Source organism: Manis javanica, chromosome 8 (assembly GCF_040802235.1).
Source record: "Manis javanica isolate MJ-LG chromosome 8, MJ_LKY, whole genome shotgun sequence".
NCBI lineage: Eukaryota > Metazoa > Chordata > Mammalia > Pholidota > Manidae > Manis > Manis javanica.
Window position 1 is genome coordinate 27,378,720 of NC_133163.1, and position 18,099 is coordinate 27,396,818.

Here is an 18,099-nt window from a genome sequence, read left to right on the forward strand (position 1 = left end):
TTCCCAGTGTTAATTTCTTCATCCACAGTGTGACAGCAATAGCCTATCATGTAAGGTTAAGACAGCACAACTAGTCAAAGTGACTGGATCAGTACAAAATATTTTGTGATTTATCCATAGGCTATATTCCACTCTCAGGAAAATCAGATCAGGATTACAGTATAGATACATTTCAAATCACTTGAATATTAAGACAACTTTCCTGCTTGGAAAATCCCCACTTTCAAGGTACTGGCAGTAACTAAAGTCTACCAAGAATGAAGGCCCAGTCTTCTTGACCCCCAGGGCAGGGAAAGAGTTACATCTTCACACTGAGAAGCCAATAAAAACCTCTCTTGATTATAATTTAGATAAGAACCACTGGATTGAATAATAATGTCTGAAACTCCCCTAGCTGTTTCACCTTGAGATGTCCATCACTGGGTTAAACATGATGCTAATTGCATTTGGATTGATTAATTTCTCTCACTCCTGTCTATTCGAATAACGCTTAACAAAATAATCATAGCACCCAGAGCCAAATCTTTTCCATCAAAGGAATGAAGCCATCAGAACAGGCAGAGATGAAAGAAATGAAGATGACCCGTAATTACTGCGATGGTGATATCATTACCATATTACACAAAATGAGTGTGCGGGGAGGGGGAGTGGGAGGAGGAGGGGCTGAGATTATTTATTTTTTTAATGGAACTCTATAATCTAAGAATACAGATTTTACATCATGTGGAACACAGAAATACAGAGCTTTGAAAAAATACAAATCTTGCTCATGAAATTGCAAAATCCAGCAAACACTGAGGCCCAAGATACATCAAGTGTCTGGGGCTGTGAGCAGGTATTATTCACGCCACTATTTTTTCACAGCAGTAACACTTTGTGTATGACTTGCATAGAGATTTAAGATGCTGTCTTCATACCTCAAGCATTCTCATAGCTACTGGATAATTTTTTTTAAGCCAGGGAATAATATCATTGATTTTAATATTGTTAGAGTTTGCCTTGGTTGTAAAACTAGAATCTGGGTTTTAACATTAGTTCTAGGGTAAGACACCAAAGAAAATGTCTATGAATCTTCACTCATTGGACAACCGTATGGACTTTATTTTAGCTCACTACCAAGGAAAATATAATAATGTTTCCCTACTTTCTTATTGTTTAATATGACCTTTTTAATACTTATGATAGAAAACCTACGATTGCATAGGATTTGAATCTTAGGTCTGAATCTATTACTTATTAGATGGTGATCTTGGTAAATGAAGTAGCTATGTCTCAGTTCCTTCTTGTAAAATGGGGATCAGTACTTACCTGACTGAGTTGTTGTAAAACTTAATATATTTAGTGCTCAGTAAGTATTAGTAAAAGAAAAAAAAAATCCTTGTAAGATTAACTTTATGTCTATTTACAGAATCTTGAACAATGTTTCCACTACTTCAATTTTGAACCTCAAATAGATACTTGTAAAGTATCTTGTGTATAGATTTTGATAAGTATTTGTGAAGTAAGTAAACAGGATACTAAAAGGTATATCATTTTAATAGGCCAGAAATATCTGGGGGGTATTTTTGCTATATTATTTTCAACATAGAACCATCATTAAATTGAAAATAATAAAAACAAATACTGAAATTGCTTCACTTAGTTTGGACAACAAGGTCTGTTTTCTTTTTTGTTTTTATTAAGGTATCACTGATATACACTCTTATGAACTTTCACAAGAAAAACAATATGGTTATTCCATTCACCCTTGTTATTGAGTCTCCTCCCATACCCCATTGCAGTCACTGTTCATCAGTGTAGTAAGATGCCACAGAGTCCCTATTTGTCCTCTCTGAGCTACACTGTCTTCCCCGTGGAAGGTCTATTTTCTTATATAACAAATATTCCCAAATAAAACAAGCATATGTATTCTGAACATGGAATCAATCATTCACTAATAAATGTGAATAGTGCTTTAAGAGGAAAAAAAAACCCCAAATAACTGTATTTCTGCCAGGTTAAAACAAGAGTCTGAACCATTTACTACATTAACTCAGTATTCTCTGCTCTCTTTCTGGTAAAGAGAGGAAATGTAATATCTGGGTTTGGAATTAGGTCTAGATTTGATTCAAATACCAGACCCCATTTCCAAACTTCAAGGTCTTGAGCAAGTAATTACTTTTCTATGCATGAGTCTTCTCATTTGTAAACTAAGAACTATAGAATAGACTTTGCATCCTAGAAGAAATGGACAACTTTCTAGAAAAATACAACCATCCAAGGCTGACCCAGGAAGAAACAGAAAATCTAAATAGACCAATTACCAGCAATGTAATTGAATTGGTAATCAAAAACTAATGAAGAACAAAACCCCTGGACCAGATGGTTTCACTGCTGAATTTTATTAAACATTTAGTGAAGACCTAATACCCATCCTCCTTAAAGTTTTCGAAAAAGTAGAAAAGGAGGGAATACTCCCAAACTCATTCTACGAGGCAAGCATCACTCTAATACCAAAACCAGGCAAAGACACCACAAAAAAAGAAAATTACAGACCAATATCCCCGATGAACACAGATGCAAAAATACTCAACAAAATATTAGCAAACCAAATTCAAAAATACATCAATAAGATCATCCATCATGATCAAATAGGATTTATTCCAGGGATGCAAGATGGCACAACATTTGAAAATCCATCAACATCATCCACCACATCAACAAAAAGGACAAAAACCACATGATCATCTCCATAGATGATGAAAAAGCATTCAACAAAATTCAACATCCATTCATGATAAAAACTCTCAACAAAATGGGTATAGAGGGCAAGTACGTCAACATAATAAAGACCATATATGACAAACCCACAGCCAACAGTATACATAACAGCGAGAAGCTGAAAGCTTTTCCTTTAAGATTGGGAACAAGACAAGGATGCTCACTCTCCCACTTTTATATTCAACATAGTACTGGAGGTCCTAGCCATGGCAATCAGACAGCACAAAGAAATAAAAGGCATCAAGATTGGCAAGGAAGAAGTTAAACTGTCCCTGTTTGCAGATGACATGATATTGTACATAAAAAACCCTAAAGACTCCACTCTAAAACTACTAGAATATCTGAATTCAGCAAAGTTGCAGGATATAAAATTAATACACAGAAATCTGTTGCATTCCTATACACTAATGATGAACTAGCAGAAAGAGAAATCAGGAAAACAATTCCATTCACAATTGCATCAAAAAGAATAAAATATCTAGCAATAAACCTAACCAAGGAAGTGAAAGACCTATACTCTGAAAACTACAAGACACTCATGAGATAAATTAAAGAAGATACCAATTAATGGAAACACATCCCATGCTCATGGATAGGAAGAATTAATATTGTCAAAATGGCCATCCTGCCTAAAGCAATCTACAGATTCAATGCAATCCCTATCAAAATACCAACAGCATTCTTACGAACTAGAGCAAATAGTTCTAAAATTCATATGGAACCACAAAAGACCCTGAATAGCCAAAGCAATCCTGAGAAGGAAGAATAAAGTGTGTGTGTGTGGGAATTACGCTCCCCAACTTCAAGTTCTACTACAAAGCCAAAGTAATCAAGACAATTTGGTACTGGCAAAAGACCAGACCTATAGACCAGTGGAACAGACTAGAGAGTCCAGTATAAACGCAAGCATATATGGTCAGTTAATATGTGATAAAGGAGCCATGGATATACAACAGGGAAATGACAGCCTCTTTAACAACTGGTGTTGGCAAAACGGGACAGCTACACATAAGAGAATGAACATGAATTATTGTCTAACCCCATACACAAAAGTAAACTCAAAATGGATCAAAGATCTGAATGTAAGTCATGAAGCCATAAAACTTTTAGAGAAAACACAGGGAAAAATCCCTTGAATATAAACATGAGCAACTTTTTCCTGAACGCATCTCCTTGGGCAAGGGAAACAAAATAAAATATGAACAAATGGGGCTATATCAAGCTAAAAAGCTTCTGTACAGCAAAGGACACCATCAGCAGAACAAAAAGGCATCCTACAGTATGGGAGAATATATTTGTAAATGACATATCTGATAAGGGGTTAACATCCAAAATATATAAAGAACTCACATACCTCAACACCCAAAAAGCAAATAACCCTATTAAAAATTGGGCAGAGGATATGAACAGACACTTCTCCAAAATAGAAATTCATGTGCCAACAGGCACATGAAAAGATGCTCCACATCGCTAATTATCAGAAAAATGCAAATTAAAAGCAAATGAGGTATCACCTCACACCAGTTAGGACGGCTAACATAGAACAGACTAACAACAAATGCCGGCCAGGATGCAGAGAAAGGGGAACCCTCCTAAACTGCTGGCGGGAATGTAAATTAGTTCAACCACTGTGGAAAGCAATATGGAGGTTCCTCAAAAAACTAAAAATAGAAATATCATTTTACCCAAGAATTTTACTCAGACTCCAAGGACGGACTAGTGGTTACCAAAGGGGATGGGTGGGGGAGGGCGGTGGGGAGGGAGGGAGAAGGAGATTGTGGGATATCATGATTGGTGTGTGTGTAGGGTCATGGGGAACATAGTGCAGCTCAGAGAAGACAAATAGGGAATCTGTGGCATCTTACTATACTGATGGACAGTGAGTGCAATGGGGTATGAGGAGGGACTCGATAATAAGGGTGAATGCAATAACCACATTGTTTTTCTTGTGAAACCTTCTTAACAGTGTATATCAATGATACCTTAGTAAAAAAAAAGACTTTGCAGTCTTGTGAGATAAAATAATGTATGATAATCCTTTACACTGCCTGGCATTTAGTAGGAAGTCAACAAATGCTAGCATTAATCATTTTTGTCATGTTAATCATTTTATTTTCATGTCTTAGCTCAAATGTCATCTTTTCTGAGAGTCCTTCCCTGGCAACTCCATCCAAAGTGTTATCTCTTAGTTACTCTCTTTTATATCAACCCATTTACTTCCTCCATAGCACTTAACAAAATCTGAAATTAACTTTGCCAATTTACCTTCATGCTCTGTGAAGTTCTATAGAACCTCCTGCTGTATCCCCAGCAAGTAGAACAATATCAGGCACATACTAGGTGCTCAATAATATAGATCTACTTATATCTATATACATATCTAATAATTTATTCATATAAGACGAAAGACAATTCTTAAACAGTACACATAAGAAAGTTTTGTTCTAGTAAAATTACATATGCATTTTACCCTTTAACCAGCAATTTTGCTCTAGGAAGTGAGCCCAGAGATATGCCAACAAAAATATTAAACAGGGTTTTTTTTAATGCTTATTCATTTCAGCACAATTTTAGTAACTAAAGATTGTAAACAACATAAATGTTAGGGAGGGGCTCTTTATTATGGATTACTGTTCAGCTGCAAAAAGGAATGAAAAAGATACCTGATACCTATATTCTGCTATGGAGAGATCTCCAGAACACACTGTAAGTGAAAAAAATGCCAACGTGCAGAAGATTGTGTAAAGTATATTACTTCATGTGGAGAATTAGGACAAGAATGAAATACATATGTACATTTACTTACTTTTCAAAAGAAACAATTGAAGGATAAAGTGTGGTATCAGTGTTTACTAATAAAGATGGTTACCTAGGGCAGGGAAAAGAGATGGGGAAGGGATAGAGGTAGAAGGTAGACACTTTGTACAATGTTTTATACATTTTATTTTGGGACAACATATAAATATTTTATACATTAAAAAACAAATTCATTAAATAATCAAAGCAATCTCTAAAACTGAAATAAATTAGAAATAACTTCAATCTATAAAATCTATGCACATTACAAAAACTTAAATAATTAAAAAAGACATATTTTGACTACACATCCCCACAAGTATATATACCCTAAGGATATAAAGGAAGCACAGAGAAATCTAAACTGCAGTGTTGTTACATGTAGTTAGTTCTTTTGATGCTAGCTTTACTGTAGGTTAAAACAAATACTTATGTTAGTTATCAGGAAACAAGAGTTTCAGCATAAGAGAAAAGAGATGTCATTATAAAATCAAATATATTAAATAAAAACCCTTTAACATCTTTAATTGGGTTGGGTGTATTGGTCAAATATAATTTCTTCTCTTTTTTTTAAAAAAAGTAATTATTTACCAACCTTGTCTATGGAAAAGGCCAAGAAGCAGTAACAGTTAAGTGACAATGAATACTATTAGTACTTAGACTTCTACTAAAAAATAGTGTTTCTTGGAGAAATGGATGAGACTCCATGCCTGCAGAGGTAAATGGACCAGGGATATCTTGACATGCTGAAAGCAAGGAAGTTACCCCAGATTACTAAGGTCACAGCAAGCGATGGGAGTCAACCGAACAGGTGTCCACTAACTAAATTTGGGACAATTTTGAATGTCAAAAAGAATAATGGCTATAGCAAATTGAAACACATTGAATATCTACAGAATTCTTAAAAACCCTCAGTTAAGCCACCTCATTTCATGTTCTGAAAATTGATAAATAAATAGGGGGAAAATATAGCACTTTCCCTGCCTTTCCTCTTTGGAATGTATTTCAGAGAAACCAAATAGTTATTGATTTATTAGAATAATACTAATTATCATTATTATTATTATGAAAAGGATCAGACTGATACCACCTAACCCCACTGACCTTCACTGAAACTGGAACAAACAGAGGCTACGTGTTTCCTGATGTGAAGCAACAGCAAGTATGCAGCATGATTTTGGAAGTGTTCTTGCCAAAAAGACTGAATCCAAATCCAATTCATTCTCTTACTCTATCAGATTATCGGAAATTCGGGGGAAAAGAGTCATGTGGAATGGTCCAATCAGGATACAATCATTCAAAAATCCTGCAGGACAAGCAACCCGGTTTCTTTAATAACTAAAGAGCATGGGGGTAAAAGCCTGGAGGAATTAGGGAGTGGGTTAGAGAGCAGATTTACAGACTGGAGATTCAAGCCAGATGCAATGTGTGCACCTTGTCCATCCTGATTCATAGCAACCAATTGTAGAAAACATTATTTTGAGCCAAACTGGGCATGAACCATTAGATGCTACTAAGGAATTATTTTATTTTGTTTGGTGTAATAATGATGGTTTTTTAAAAAAAAGGCCGCCTTGGTTAAGATACATACTAAAGTATTTGAGTGAAATGGTACTAGGATTTGCTTTAAAATACTCCAGCCAACAACACAACCACAACAAAAAGTGTGATATAAGGGGATGGAGATAAAACAAGAATGGTAGAAAGTTGACTGAAGCTGGGGAGGGGTCTGTGGGCATACTTAAAACACTCTCTCTACTTTAGCACATGTTTGAAAAATCTCCATAATAAAAAAAACTTCACCAAATATTTCTCTGGAAATATGGCCTTTTCTCATTATCATTACATATCATAGTACAATTAAAAGTAGGACAGGGGACAGAGACAGGGATAATTAATCCTGCAGATGGCTTGAAAATGGAAGGACAGGAAAAACTTTAGAAAGGGGGTGACTCTTCATGTCATGAATGTTTATTTCCATCATTAAATTCTTTGTAGGGGAACAAATTACACATGACCAGACAATCAAAAGCAGATTATATATATTTTTAAGTCTACCAAATCTAACTCAGGTTAAGTCCAGAAATAAGGAACTGCTACCTTCATACCTTTCTTTCTTATTTAAGAAATCATAACTTGACAAATCTAAGAGCACAATTTTCAATTTATCAATAAAACAGCTATCAGGGAAGCTCTCTGGTTCAACATCTTGCTTCTACAGAATTCTCTGGGAGGTGGAGAGAATAAGTCATTGGTTACTCATGTACTGAATCTTCTCAAAACACACTTTAGAGGTTGGTAGCAAGACTAACTTTGAGGTGTAGGCCAGTTCAATAGCTAACAGGTCACAAAAAGGAAGAGCTTAATCTAAATTTTTAGTAGTCCAGCTTAATTTCAACTAGTTTGCCCTCACTATCAAAACCTGTGTATAAAAATGATGACCTCGTTAACCCTACTTCACTTTGAACATTCTTCTACAGTACTTCATAGATGCTGATTTATCCAATTTAAAGAATTACTTGTTTTAGCTGATAATTTGGTTTTTAATTGTTTAATTGCACTGTGGTTATATGTACATATGGTTAATGTTCTCAACTTGACCAGACAACAAATTCATAAATGGAAGAGACTTTTAAAGATAACTTCCCTAATGGACTTGGGAAAAATGCACAACACACAGTAACTATTCAGTAAGCCTTAATTTAAAAAAATTGTTTTGCTCTAAAATCATGTAGTAGTACAAAGATTCAACAAGTACTGTCTTCACTCGATTATGAATTTCCTTTAAAACCACAACACAATCAGGTAAGCTCTGACTGAATGACACATCTACTTGGGAAGTTATATGGTAGTGGCTATTTTCCTTGAGATTAGAAATAAAAGCTAGTTATCCCTCTGTTTTTCTTGGGGTTTGCTTCCAACAGAATATCCAGTTTTGATGTTTCTGAATAATCTTATTTATAATATTCATGTACTATTAGCTGAAAATAATTAAAACACAAAAAATCCTCAGACAGAACATTGTATTCCACTGTGTCTAATAGTACACATCACTGAAACTCTAGAGCTTAACCTGTACATAGTTATCATACAATAAACATGTATTGAATGAAAAAACACTGACAGTACAGACCATAATTTAGGATCTTAAAGATAATTTGTGGGTAATCAATATGGGGAAATCTTATTAATCAGGTTATTTACTATAATATAAACATTTACTATAATGCTTAGAAATTAAATTAACAATTTTCTTCATTAATTTTATTTGTATTCAAACCAATACAGAGGTGAAATTGAAAGGAAGCATTTTATAGATGCTAGGCCACTGGCCTCAAAAGCAACAAGCGGTAGCATTCTAAACTAGTTTCATCAGCTAGTCAAGTTTTTATATGTACAGAAGAGAGCCACTAATCTTCCCTGGAAAACCCCTCTACCCTCCTTTGGACACTGAAGTTTGCTCATCAACAGCTTGTGTTCTGTGTAGATACTTGTAGAGAACTTTGCAATTATGGATTACTTTTTTTCCCCTAAGACCTACAAGAGAGGGCTGTGTTGGGAGATCAGGAATAGATCCTATTTCAAGATACTAGAGGTCTTTCAGGTAGGTTAGTTAGAACTTATAACCAATGTCAGTGGTTCTCAAAGTCCCTGGACCAACTACATAGGCATCATTTTGGAAACTTGTTAGACATACAAATTCTCAAGCCTCTATTCCAGATTGACCGAATCAGAAACTCTAGAGGTTGGCCCAAGAATCCATGTTTTAAAAAAAGCCCCTCAGGTGATCCTGATGCATGCTGAGTCTGAAAACCACTAACCTTGATAATCTTGGCAGAAGACAGTCTGGAAAAATATATTAAACAATATCATCAAAACTGTAAGAGGAGTACAAAAACATTACATCTGCAGAAGGTTTGGGCTGGATGGCCAGGTAAAGGGGTGATATCTGAACTAAGGCTTTAGGAAGGTTCTATCAAGGAACACTCAGGCAAGGTGAAGACAGATCCTTTTAAAAATCTTCGCACTAGGCCACTGGTATAAAATGCAAGTGAACATTAGGAAATAGATCTTAAGACAAGTCCTAAGTATCTGCTTAATTCCCAGCACTGTTTGGGGGTTCTTGTGGACAAAAAAGTACTGTAAGACATGGCCCTGCTCTTGAGAAATTAGACAAATAATGAATTTGGCCTATCCAAAATTTGGCAGAAACCAAGCCAATTATAACTACTCATCATCATGTTATGTCAAGCAAAAGCTGTGGCAATCAACAACCAAACCACAATTAAGTCAAGAGGTTTGCTCCTAAGTCTAGTTTCTTCTCAAGATTGAAATTTTCACAAGATATGCAAAAATCATAGACATCTACCATGATTTTACTTAAAAAGCTTTATCTAAATTCTTTTATATTCTATTTGAAAGAAATGATTTATAAAGTCCAGGCTGGAGGGTGCTATCTTAATAAGTTAAAAATCCTTGGGTTTTTAAGAGCAACCTGACTTAATTCCATGAAACAGCCAAATCTTAAATCAGTTTTCCCCTCTATATTCATGTTGATTCCAATAAACGAGCATTCCTGTAACCAAACATACCTGATTAAATTTCACTTTGAGGGGAAGGTAGACACACTTAAAAGTTAGTTTTCATAATTTGCTTCAAAGTTTATTTTAATAAAGACTACTTATTAAAAGTCCCTAGTAATCTAGCTCTGACTTTATAAAGGGGTCCTATTATTTTTTGAATTTAGTTTTTATTGAAGTATCAATATATAATCTTATATGGGTTTCAAATGTACAACACAGTGGTTCAACAGTTTCCCATATTATAAATCCTCACCTCATAGTGTGGTTACCATATGTGAACATAGGAATATGTCACAGAATTAGACTATATTCTCCATGCTGTACTACTATCCCTGTGACCAACTCATATTATGCTGAGAATTTTTGGGCCCCTTTATCCCCCTCACCCTCCCAACCCACCCACTTCAACCCCTCCCCCATGGTAACCACTAGTTACTTCCCAGTGTCTATGAGTCCACTGCTGTTTTGCTTTCTTTCTATATTCTACCAATAAGTGAAATCATATGGCATTTGTCTTCTCCACCTGGGTTATTTCAATTAGCATAATACCCTTGAAGTCCATCCATGTTGTTGCAAATGGCAGGATTTCTTTATTTTTTTATGGCTGAATAATATTCCATTGTGCATATGTATCACATCTTCTTTATTCATTCATTTATTGATGGACACTTAGATTGCTTTCATATCTTGGCTATTGTATATAATGTGGTGATAATCATAGGGGTGCATATATCTTCTCAAATAAGGGATTTTGTTTTCTTCAAGGAAATTCCTAGAAGTAAAATTACTGGTTTGTATGGTAGTTTTATTTTTTGCTTTTTGAGGAACCTCTCCATACTGCTTTCCACAGTGGCTGCACCAATTTACATTCCCACCAACAGTGCAGGAGGGTTCCCCATTTCTCCACATCCTTGCAACACTTGTTACTTCTTGTCTTTTGTATAGTGGCCACTCTAACTGGTGTGAGGTGATATCCCACTGTGGTTTTAATTTGCATTTTCCTGATGATTAGCAATGTGGAGCATCTTTTCATGTGCCTGCTGGCCATCTGTATTTCTTCTTTGGAGAAAATGTGTCCAGGTCCTCTGCCCATTTTTTTAATCAGGTTATTTGTTTTTTGGGGTATTGAGGCATATAAGTTCTTTATACATTTTGCATGCTAACCCCTTACTGGATGAGTCATTTATGAATATATTCTCCTATACTACAGACTGCCTTTTCGTTCTGCTGATGGTGTTCTTTGCTGTACAGAAGCTTTTTAGTTTGATGTTGTCCCACTTGTTCATTTTTTTTTGTTTCCCTGGCCTGAGGAGATATATCCAGGAAAAAATTACTCATACTTTTATGTTCAAGAGACTTTTGCTTATGTTTCCTTCTAAGAGTCTTATGCTTTCATATCTTACATACAGGTCTTTGGTCTATTCCAAGTTTACTTTTGTATATGGAATTAGACAGTAATCTAGTTTCATTCTCTTACATGTAGCTGTTCAGTTTTTCCAATACCAGTTATTGAAGAGATTGTCTTTTCCCTACTGCATATTCGTGGCTTCTTTATCTTATATTAATTGACCATACATGCATGGGTTTATATCTGATCTGGACTTTCTACTCTGTCTATGGGTCTGTTCTTGTGCCAGTACCATACTGTTTTGGTTACTGTAGCTTTGTAGTAAAGCTTGAAGTCAGGGAGAGTAATCACCCTAGCTTTGTTCTTCTTTCTCAGGATTGCTTTGGCTATTTGGGATTGTAAGTCCGGGGAGAGGAGATCCCAGGGCAAAACACCTCTAAAAACTGAAATCGGTCAAAGGGAGAAATAAAGTTTAAAATCTGTTTATTGCTTACAAACTGCAGTCCAGGGCCATCTCTCTCTGCTCCTGAAGAAGCAAGCAAGCAAGCAAACCAGCCCCTCCCTTTAAGCTCTCATGTTTAGACACACCCTCGGTTGCCCAGGTAATTACCCATTGATATGGAGATGAATTTCTCTCCATCCCTGAGGATATGCAAACGCACTAAAGCCAGGTGAGATATTCTGGAAATGTTACAATTCTACCCACAAGCTACCCCTCCAGAAATGTCGCCTCACAATCTACTTGTTCAGCTTCTTCCACAATGGTCCCTGGGCGAGAAAACTAGAGCACTGTGACCAGACTAATGACATAACAATAGCAACAGCAATAAAATTATGACAATCCTCAAACCGGAGGATTCAGCTAGGTTCAAAGTCTTATGCAGATTAAGTCCATAGCTCATCCATTCCATAGGCAGGCAGTAGCTGAGGGTTCAGAGCAATCATCATGTGGCAGCTGCAGCCAGGGGGTGCATTCAGGCCACAAGGACTGTAGGAGAAAATAACCTTGAGGGCGATAAGATACATGTTTTAATGACACCAGCATAAGAAAATCTTGTCCATCAGGTAGGATACATGCAAAAGAGTGGTCTTGTGATAAAACAGTGGCAGGAATGGGATCTCGTCCTGGTCTAGTATTGCCAGATTTTCATCCCCCTTCCTGTGGGAGTTATAGATGGGTCGATATATAGAGCTATGGGAGGTACATGCACTGGCCATGAATATAAAAAAATTCCCTGCGAGATGCTCTTACCTCCTGGACGTTTTGGGTACACTACAGTGACCTTTGGGAACCATTCAGCTGTTACTCCAGGAATACACATGAGGCCAGCTTCCAAGGCTTTCCCCAAGGTGCCAGAAGAGCCAGCCATCGCTGGTCCATGTGTGGAAATGTCCAGGGCCAGGTCCATTCAACAGTGTCTCCAGGGCTTAATGCAGTAGGGGCTGGCAGCAGGATGTTACTCTGCTGGCCATATCCTGGCTTCAATAGCTCTTCTTTGGTTTGGATGTACAATTGTATAGGAGAGGCAGCAAGGTGTGTGAGCATATCCACAGGGCTCAAAGCTCCTTTACGTGGCTTCTCATTTAAAAGCTGCAGTACCATCCATAGGTGAACTGACCAACCCCATAGACTATTGGTGTCTGACTTCAGGCCAGATTTCAACAAACCGTTGTACCTCTCTATCATGCCTGCCCTGGTAGGATTATATGGTACATGAAATTTCCACCTTATTCCTAATTGCTGCACCCATTCTTGTAACGCATGTCCAGTAAAGTGGGCGCCTTGATCACTCTCAATCACCTGTGGCCAGCCATAGGCTGCAAAGAGATGCTTCAGGCCCCTCTTGGTGGTTTGCTGATTTGCATGATGTGCAGGAAAAGCAATCAATAGTTCAGCAGCCGTGTTCACACAAGTCATGGCATACTGATATTTTTTTGTTAGGGCAGAGGCCCCATATAGTCTATTTGCCACCTGACAAGGGGTACTGGCCCCCTTACTATTGTCCCATGTTGCTGTGGGACTTGGTGTAAGTCCCTCTTAGAGCACACAAGGCACTCCTTTCAGGCTTTGCTGACTTCTTCAAAGGTCAATGGCAATCCCCACTGATGGGCTACAGCCCACATTGTTTTTTGCCCCATGTGCAACAAATGCTGGTGCAGCCATTGGGCGACATCAGAGGCAGGCTTTCCTTCTAGCCAGCTCACCTGGGCCAATGTGTCTGCTTCATCATTCTATGGGGATGCCAAAGGCAAATGGCCAGTCACATGACATACAGTAACAGTCTTAGTCTGACCAGAGGCCCATAGGTCTTGCCACAACTCTTGCCCCCAAGGGGCTGGTGACCACCATCCAGTTGTCATGATACCATGTTGGTAGCCACAGGGTCAAGCCCTGATAGACAACCCAGCTGTCAGTGCAGACAACTATAGAGGAAGGCTCCCGGGTGATCATGAGCCATACTGCCTGCAACTCAGCCCATTGACTGCTCTTCCCCTCTCCATCCTCCATCCATACTGTCTCAGTCTTAGGATGGAAAGCCACAGCTTTCCACTTTGGGGGCTGCCCACAACTGGAGATGTCTGTGTGCCAAGCATCTTTAGGTATAGGGGCTTTTCCTTCCTGATAAGAAGTCACAGCTACCAAGGGCTGAAAAGCAAGTTCTCTCTGCTTTCCACTGGTATAGGTGTTGGAGTTCTCCACTTAAGGGGTTAGTAGAGAGGGTACCACACTGCTGTAAATATGTGCTTCATTTGGCCAGGGTAGGGATCTGTGTCACACCACTCTGTGGCCTTTGGGTCCAGTCTCACACTCACCCCATGATGGGATAAGTGGTTATTACCTTGGTTGGAGCTGTTCCAGCAATGGGCTCCGTAGCCAGCAAGGCGTGGTACACAGCAGCCAGTTGCTTCTCTATCAAGGTGTACCAGACTTCTGCTCCTTTCCATAGCTGTGACCAGAATTCAAAAGGTTGGCGTGTCCGTTCAAGCTGCTGCCAAAGACCCCATCCATAACCATCTTCGGTTACATGAACATCTAGTTCACAGGGCCTTTATGAGTCCATTACATTCAAGGCCTGTATGGCCTTGACTGCCTGCTTGGCAGCCGTAAAAGCAGCTGTACATGTCTCATCACAGTTCCACCTGATGCCCTTTTGTACCAACTGGTATAAGGGCTTCAGAATTTGTGCCAAGAGCAGGATAAACACTCTTTAGTAGCCCAAAAGACCCAAAAACTCTTGTAATACTGCCACAGTGGTAGGGGTGGGGAAAGCCTGGACCTTGTCTATAACTGCTTCAGGAACAACTTTAGTTTCACCCAACCAGACAATCCCCAAGAATTTCACAAACCAGGTCCCTAAACCTTGCTGCTGTTCACAGCCCATCCTTTTTCCTGTAGATGTTTCAAGTCTAGAACTGCCCCTTCTAAATCTGAAAGAGAATCAGCTGTGAGCATAATATCATCAATGTAGTGATACAACTGCACTGTTTGCAGTTTCTTCCATGTGGCCAAGTCCTGGGCTACAAGTCCATGACAGATGGTGGGACTGTGGAGATATCCCTGTGGAAGGACAGTGAATGTCCACTGCCGGCCTTCCCACGTGAAAGCAAACTGTTCCTGGCTTTCCTGTGCTACATCAATAGAGAAGGAAGCATTAGCAAGGTCTAACATAATGATATGTTCCCAGTTCATGGCTGAAGGTGTCCAGAATGTCTGCTATAGTGGGGACAGCAGCATGCAAAGGGGGTGTGACTTTATTCAATTCCCTGTAGTCTACAGTCATACTCAAAGAGCCGTCTGGTTTTCTCACTGGTCACACTAGGGAATTGAAAGGACTATGAGTGGGCTTTATGATGCCCACCCTCTCGAACTCCTTTAGAGTTTCTCCAATTTCCTTGTGCCCCAGGCAATTTATACAGCTTAATATTTGTCACCTGCCGAGATACAGGCAGAACTACAGATAGGTGTTTAGCATGTCCCTTCAGAACTGCCTTTACCACATGTACCCTCAGTCTGAAGTCACCTGTAGTGGTCTGTAACCACAGGCCCTGCAGGATATCTACCCCCAAAATACATTCAGGGATGGGAGAAATGTACATGGTATACTTCTCTGGGGGCAAATGCCCTATCCCCAATGAGATTTGGGCTTTCTTCACTCTAATTGCCTTACCCCCATAGCCATCTGTCATAGCAGGGGTCCCAGGAAAACACTCAGGGTTGCCATGAATCAAAGAACACTCAGCTCCTGTGTCCACCAGCGGCGGGACACGTTGTACATTCACAGGGGACCAATGAATTGCTAATTCTACATGTGGCCTCTGGTCCCCATCATGTCACCCAAGGTGGGGACTTAGACCCCCACCTAAGTCGAACCCTGATGCCCAATCATCCTCCTGTGGGGGTGAGGGCTCAGGCAAATCCCGAGTACTGTCTCCCATGAAGTTAGTTTTGCAGGGACACAAGCCGGGCATGAGTCCTTGACTCTGTTTTCAGTGTCCTGGACCTCAGTGGCTGGAACTGCTGCCCTGGCTTTAATTGGTGCCACAGTCTAACAATACTCTGTTGGGCTGCCCATCAGTTTTTCTTTCACTACCATGGCCTTTATCAAATTAACCCACATTGGGGTCCTCGAGACCTTCATGGGGTCTTTTGCACTTCTCCTTTCAGTCATGGCCTGTACTTCCTTCAGTGTCCTTATTGTTTCAACCTCCCCCAGATCTCCTAAGGTACGAGTAGCCTTACTTATGGGTTCCCCTAGGTGGGGGGCAAGAGTATTCACTAGTGACCCAAAGAGAGATGTGGGAACTGTATGCAGCACCAGGTTTCTCATTTCTATGGTGAACACCTCCTCATCAGGGCCCTGGGGGTCCATATTATAGATGATGTTTTTCATACCCAATTCCCACAGTACCTGTTGGAGCTCTGCATATATTTTCCAACTACTGGGAAAGTATGGCAAATCACCCTGATTAGGCCAAACTATCCTGATGGCAGCTGTTAGCCACTCATCTCAGTACCCAACACAACAATGTTAACCACCCCCATATCCCAGAGACGTAAAAGCCATGTAGGCAGAGATTCTGATGGCCTCTGCCTATACCAGATACTCATGTCCACTACCTCATACTGGGTATAGGGGTGGAGTATGGAGTGCTCCACAACCTAGGGAGGGAGCTGCTCCTCCCCCTGAGGAGCCCGTGGTTGTTTCCTTTTTATTTTCTTAATTATATCTGGGTGGGCCTTTAAAACAGGAGAAGATGGTTTCTCTGGCGGTGGCCTAGGTAGCGGATCTGCCAGTGGCCCCGCCTCCTCCTGTTCTCCCTCAGGCTTCTCCACCAATGGCTCCTCCTCCACCATTTCTGGGGCTACTAATCTTTCCTCCCCCTCCCCACAGCCTCCTGCAATACAGCTTTTCCAGCCATCTCCCCACTCACCGCTGCTAAGGAATCTTCTTTTCAGTAACTGTCTCTCTTCTTTAAGAGCATCCCATAGGTTATCACCCAGCTCCTCCAAGCGATGCTGAAGTGTGTCTCTCTCCCGCCTAAGTCCCTCGATAATCCTCTCCTTCTCCTGCATAACATTTTCCACTATCTCAATGAAAAGAGACCCTACAATGCCAGCTGCTATATGGCTTCCTAAGGTCTCCAAGCAGTCTTCCAACTCGCGGAGGGTTAATTCTGCAGCTTCCAGTATTTCCACTCTTCCCTAGTTCAGGGAAGGCCCATCCCTCTAAGAGGTATTCTACCCTAGACCAATTCCCCACTAGGGGTTCCCAACTTGGAAGCCCCACAGCTGAGGGGATAATAACAGGTGAAGCAGCACCCTCTGCCGCTGCATCCACTGGGGCCTCCCCACCATCGACAGGGGCAGCCCTCCCAAAGGTTGCACCCATTAAGACAGATTTTGGTTTCAGAGGCACCCTGCCAACTGCCACCAGATATTAAGTCCAGGGAGATGAAATCCTGGGGCAAAATACCTCTAAAAACTGAAATCAGGCAAAGGGAGAAATAAAGTTTAAAACCCGTTTATTGCTTACCAACTGCAGTCCAGGGCTGTCTCTCTCCTCTGCTCCTGAAGAAGCAAGCAAGCAAGCAAACTAGTCCTTCCCTTTAAACTCTCAGGTTCAGACACACCCTCGGTTGCCTAGGTTAATTTCCCATTGATATGGAGATCCTCCACCCCTGAGGATATGCAAATGCACTAAAGCCAGGCGAGATATTCTGCAAATGTTACAATTTTATCCACAGGGGTGTTTTGTGGGTCCCTATGAATTTTAGAACTATCTTTTCTAGTTCATTGAAAAGTACTACTGGTATTTTGATAGGGATTGCACTGAATTTGTAAATTGCTTTGGGCAGGATGTCATTTTGACAATATTAATTATTCCTGTCCATGAGCATGGATAGATTTCCATTTATTGGTGTCTTTAATTTCTCTCATGAGTGTCTTGTAGTTTTCGGAGTACAGGTTTTTCATCTCCTTGGTTAAGTTTCCTTCAGGTATTTTATTCTTTTTGATGCAATTGCAATGGAGTTGTTTTCCTGAATTCTCTTTCTGCTAGTTTATTGTTAGTACATAGGAATGCAAAAGATTTCTGTGTATTAATTTTGTAT

At 39.5% G+C, this 18,099-nt stretch overlaps 1 protein-coding gene across 4 annotated transcripts in view; it reads right to left on the minus strand.

Moving 5' to 3' along the window:
• LIN52 (lin-52 DREAM MuvB core complex component) overlaps window positions 1-18,099 on the minus strand; it is a 165,392-nt gene that overhangs the window by 36,576 nt on the left and 110,717 nt on the right. The window lies entirely within an intron of this gene.